Consider the following 6,357-nt stretch of genomic DNA (forward strand, 5'->3'; position numbering starts at 1 on the left):
TCCACTTAAAAATAAAACATAATTGTGACCCTAATCACATAATTAAATACATGGGAATTAGAAGAGTAACTCCACATTGGAGAGGAGGAGATAGAAGAAACAGTTTAGGGAAATTACAAATTAAATGGATCTTTCTATTAGGGTTCCCTATTCCTGGGGGACACAACAGAAATTTTGAATTGTGTCATTTTCCTTAGTATAGTTATTTTCTGGAGAGTAGGTTTTTTTGAACAATAACTTGAATTAACTTGGTTAAATATGATACCTTATCATTTTCACATTTATGGTAAGAATATCCTTTACCAATATTATGTTATTTTAATAAAGGATATGAGTTAAGATCATTTGGAATAATCCCCTTAGCTAGATAGCTTTGTGGTATAGCCACCAACCCACGATTATTATAACCCAAGATCGATCCAAAGTAGATAGACATTATTAATTTTTTTTCTTTATTACTCCATAATGTACATCATTAGATTCCAAATACAGCTTTGTTTTTACAAATACGGCATTGATTATATAAATCAACTAATAATCTAATAGCATCGTATTCACCATTTAAAAAATAAAGAAATGATTAATCCTTCATGAGAAATGTATTGTATCAACAAGTCTGAATACAGAACAAAGGAGACATCCTGAAAGCTAGACATGTGCAATTCGGTTCGGATCGATTCGGAAATTCAGCAAATTCGGAGATTCGGATCGATCCGAATTTCCGAATTAAAATACTGCCGAATTTACCGAATAAATCCGAATTAGTTCGGATTTATTCGGTAAATTCGGATGGCCATGGATTACACTAGTATTGTACAGTATATTAGGTTATATCACTCTGCTACGGGTTACACCTAATATACAGTACATAATACTAGTCTAATACACAGCACACATATCGATATTCCGAATTTCCGAACCGAACCGAATTGAACCAAATCCAGCCGAATTTTTTCTAATCCGAATGAATCCGAAACGAATTCATTCGAAGTTTTCTGAATTCGAATCGATCCAAAACTAAATTAAAAAACTCCGAATTGATCCGAACCGAAACAAATTTTTCGATCATGCACATATCTACTGAAAGCTCAGCTTGATAATAAAGAAATTTACATATTGTATTGATACCACAAAGATATAACATATAAAAGTAATATAAATAGCAACATATTCACCATTTTAAGGAAGAAATAAGTACTCTTTCATAAATCTCCCTGACTCACCTGTCCCCATCTCGTCTCTTTACCTATCTGACCTCAGTCCAAATAAAAAATTTGTTTAGACGTTAGTGTTAATAAAATCTTGAAAAACATTTGTGTGGAATAAATGGGCCAGGGTCTGCTTCTGTATTGTTGGTGGAAATAGTTTAATCATAGAACCCCACTTTCTCCGGAACTCTATGACCTTCATTTTACGGTCAGAGTCTATATTGTATGCCTCAAAAGCTATTTGTTGTAGGAGTGTATTACGGAAACATGAGAAACTGAGTGAATAGGGGTTTTTCCAATTTCTCAAAATGAACAGTCTGATTACCATAATTATGGTATTCAATCTTCCAAAGTTAATATAATCACTGGGTACCATGTTAAAGTGTATGAGAAAAATTACATGATAGGACTGAATTTTAAATTTCTCCTGAAAATGTTTATAGTACCAATAGTTAACTTTACCCCAAAATTACTTTATTTTGGGACAGTAAAAAAACATATGCATAATATCAGCATTTTTTAAATGACATTTAGGGCAATAATGCTCCATATTTATAGCAAATTTAGCGAGTTTTGAAGGAGTAAAGTATGCATTTTGTAATAGTTTAGTATGTGATTCTTTCCAATTTTCAGAGATATTCAATTTCTCTAATGCAGAAAAACTAAGGTTAATATTAGAGAGTTCTAAACAGGGAAAATGTTGACTCCAATAGTTAAACATTTTATACAACAGCAGTTGCCCTTGTTTGGCCAACATTATATTGTAAAGAAGTGAAATTGAAAATGTACCTGTTAAAACATTTTTTATACATTCATTGACTTCAGACCAAGAACAGAGAGACCCATCTTTCCATTTTTGCGAATTAATAAAATGGCGCAATTGGAAAAATGTGAATAAGTTGGATCTGGGAAGTTCATAGGTATTAATTATATTGTTGAAACTATTTGCCCAGAGGAAGAGACTATCTGATATGCATACTTGAGCCCTTTCTGGGCCCAGGAATTCAATACTGCGCAATGTATTCCTAGAGTGAATTTCGGGTTTCCTTGAATCGGTAGAAAAACATTTTCTGCCACGCAATAACTATATTGTTAAAGGACATTAGATTCGAAATATTAACCGGCAGATTTTTAAATGGACAGTTAAGAATACCCTTTAAAGTAAATGGGGAGATAAACATATTTTCTATCTCTATCAAGAAAATTTTGTTTGACTCTGTGAGCCAATCTATAGCTATCTTAAATAAGGCGGAAATGTTATAAAGTTTAATATCTGTACAAGCCAGACCCCCCATTAACTTTTTTTTTGGCAAATTTTGAAATGGAAATACAAGATTTTTGTTTTTTCCAAAGAAAGCGAGAACAAGCCGAATAGAACTTTCGAATTTCCTGATTCGGGATAAAAAAGTGGTAAGTTATTGATTGAATAAAGTATCTTCAGAAATATGAGCATTTTGACTAAATTTACGCGAGCCGAAAGAGAAAGAGGCAAGGCGGCCCAGTTTTTAAAGTCTAAGATTGCCTTTTGAAATACTTGTGGGTAATTTAAGTTATACCATACGCTAGGATTTGTATGTAACATAATACCCAGATAATTAATACAATCTGTATTTTTAAAGGGGTGGTCTAAATAACTGTCTTTAGGTTTCTGAATCCACATTAATTCACTTTTGGTAGTGTTAATCTTATAACCTGAAAAGGATCTAAAAACAGACAGCATATGTACAATTTTTGGTATATTATTATTAGATTCTTCTAAAATAATCAAAAGGTCGTCAGCATAGAGTGAAATTTTATAAGCTGAGGCACCCACTTTTATTCATCTTAGCTCCTGGAGTAGCCAGACAGCTAATGGTTCTATGGAGATATTAGACAATAAAGGGGATAGTGGACAGCCTTGTCTTGTCCCTCGTTCCAAAACAATACTAGGAGAGAGATTTCCATTTATTAAGAGTGATGAGAAGGGTAGCTTGTAGATTTTGGCAATTAAGTTAAAAAAATGACCTTTAAAGCCAAATTGGGTAAAGGCAGTTAAATGATCCCAAGAAATGGAATCAAAAGCCTTCCTGACATCTACAGAAAGGATAGCAATATCCTTGTCTGATATTACTTTGTTATTTTTTAAGGCATTGTTTTGGTTCCATACAATGTCTAACAAAATCTCAACTTTTCTTAAATTAGTGGTGACATTCCTGCCATGAATAAAACCTGTTTCATCAGGATGGATTAGTTTATATAGGTGGTTTTTGAGTCTATTGGCTAAAATAGAGAGGAGAATTTTATAATCCGTATTTAACACAGATATGGGTCTATAGGATGAAGGTAGTTCACTATCTTTCCCTTTTTTCGGAATTAAAGAAATGTTTGCAGCTGAAAAATAGCTAGAGACTGATGCAGATGTTAAGTAGTAAGTATTAAAGAGGACCACTAAAAAACTGCTAAGCTCATCAGACAGAATTTTATAAAGCTCAATCGGGAGTGCATCTGGCCCAGCAGCTTTATTTAATTTAGCCAACTTAATTATCAGTTTAACCTCTTCTACGGAAATAGGGCCATTCAAACTATCTAAGTCTGAGGCCAAGATACAAGGGAGGGTAGTCTTAGCCCAAAAATGTTCTTTCTTAGTTATATCTATGTTTTGCTTAGAATATAGATTAGAGTAGTAATTAAAAAAAACTCCACTAATATTCTTATTATCTGTAAATCTCGTTGTACTATCTTTTATAGCTGGAATAAAGTTTCTACTTTCCATATTTTTAACTATCTGGGCCAGATATTTGGCTGAACTACCATAATGCCCTTTAAAACAGTTACTCAGTTTAGTCTCTTCCTCTAGACATTGTTGTTTAATGAATATGTCCCTTGCCATTCTTGCCTGTGAATATTTAAGCAATTTAGACTGTATAGGGAAAGCCTTATATTGACTAAAGGCATTTTTAACACAGTTAGATAGTTGCGTTTCTTTCATTAACCATTTACGTTTCCAGTTGCACATAAAAGCCAAACGGCCAGATTACGAGTTTTGCGTTATGAGCTTTGTGGTGCTAACGTGCAGTTTTTTCTCACCGCTCACTTACCTGCAGCGCTCGTATTACGGGTTTTTACAAACCCGGCGTTAAAAGGCAAGAAGTGAGCGTAGAGCAAAATTGTGCTCCATACCGCACTTCAATACCAGCGCTGCTTAAGTCAGCGGTGAGCTGGTCATACGTGCTCATGCACGATTGCCCCATGGACATCAATGGGGAGAGCCGGATGAGAAAAAGTCTAACACCTGCAAAAAAACAGAGTAAATCTCAGTAACGCAGCCCCATTGATTTCTATGGGGAAACACATTTTATGTTTACACCTAACACAATAACATGAACCCCGAGTCTAAACACCCCTAATCTTACACTTATTAACCACTAATCTTCCTCTCCCGACATCTCAGACACCTACATTATACTTATTAACCCCTAATCTGCCGCTCCGGACATCGCCGCCACCTACATTATATTTATTAACCCCTAATCTGCTGCCCCCAACATCGCCGACACCTACATTATATTTATTAACCCCTAATCTGCCGCCCCAATGTCGCCGCTACCTGCCTACACTTATTAACCCCTAATCTGCCACCCCCAATGTCGCAGCCACTATTCTAAATTTATTAACCCCTAAACCTAAGTCTAACCCTAACCCTAACACCCACTATCTTAAATATAATTAAAATAAATCTAAATAAAAATTAATATTATTACCTAAATAATTCCTATTTCAAACTAAATACTTACCTGTGAAATAAACCCTAAGATAGCTACAATAAAACAAATTACAAGATATTTAAACTAATTACACCTAATCTAATAGCCCTATCAAAATAAAAAAAGCCCCCCAAAATAAAAAAAAACCCTAGCCTAAACTAAACTAAACTATCAATAGCCCTTAAAAGGACCTTTTGCGGGGCATTGACCCAAATAAATCAGCTCTTTTACCTATAAAAAAATACAAACAACCCCACAACAGTAAAACCCACCACCCACACAACCAACCCCCCAAATAAAAGCCCAACTAAAAAAACCTAAGCTCCCCATTGCCCTGAAAAGGCAATGAAGCCGGCAGAAGTGGTCCTCCAGATGGGCAGAAGTGGTCCTCCAGATGGGCAGAAGTCTTCATCCAGACGGCATCTTCAATCTTCATCCTTCTGGCGCGGACGGGTCCATCTTCAAGACATCCAACGCAGAGCATCCTCTTCTTCCGACGGACTAATGACGAATGAAGGTAGCTTTAAATTACGTCATCCAAGATGGCGTCTCTTAGATTCCGATTGGCTGATAGAATTCTATCAGCCAATCGGAATTAAGGTAGAAAAAATCTTATTGGCTAATGCAATCAGCCAATAGGATTGAACTTCAATCCTATTGGCTGATTGCATCAGCCAATAGGATTGAGCTCGCATTCTATTGGCTGTTCCAATCAGCCAATGGAATGCGAGCTCAATCCTATTGGCTGATTGGATCAGCCAATAGGATTGAAGTTCAATCCTATTGGCTGATTTAATCAGCCAATAGGATTTTTTCTACCTTAATTCCGATTGGCTGATAGAATTCTATCAGCCAATCGGATGGATGAAGTTAGGAGATGCCATCTGGATGAAGACTTCTGCCCGTCTGGAGGACCACTTCTGCCGGCTTCGTTGAGGACATCTTGCCTCTTGGATGAAGACCTCTCCCGGTAAGTGAATCTTCGGGAGTTAGTGTTAGGATTTTTTTAAGGGTGTAGGGCTATTAGATTTGGTGTAATTAGTTTAAATATCTTGTAATTTGTTTTTTATTTTCTGTAATTTAGTGTTGTTTTTTTTGTGATTTAGCTAATTTAATTTAATTTATTTAATTGTATTTAATGTAGGGAATTTATTTAATTGTAGTGTGGTGTTAGTGTAACTTAGGTTAGGTTTTATTTTACAGGTAAATTTGTATTTATTTTAGCTAGGTAGTTATTAAATAGTTATATTCTATCTAGTTAAAATAAATACAAACTTGCCTGTAAAATAAAAATAAACCCTAAGCTAGATACAATGTAACTATTAGTTATAATGTAGCTAGCTTAGGGTTTATTTTATAGGTAAGTATTTAGTTTTAAATAGGAATTATTTAGGTAATGATAGTAA

Source organism: Bombina bombina, chromosome 3 (assembly GCF_027579735.1).
Source record: "Bombina bombina isolate aBomBom1 chromosome 3, aBomBom1.pri, whole genome shotgun sequence".
Taxonomy (NCBI): domain Eukaryota; kingdom Metazoa; phylum Chordata; class Amphibia; order Anura; family Bombinatoridae; genus Bombina; species Bombina bombina.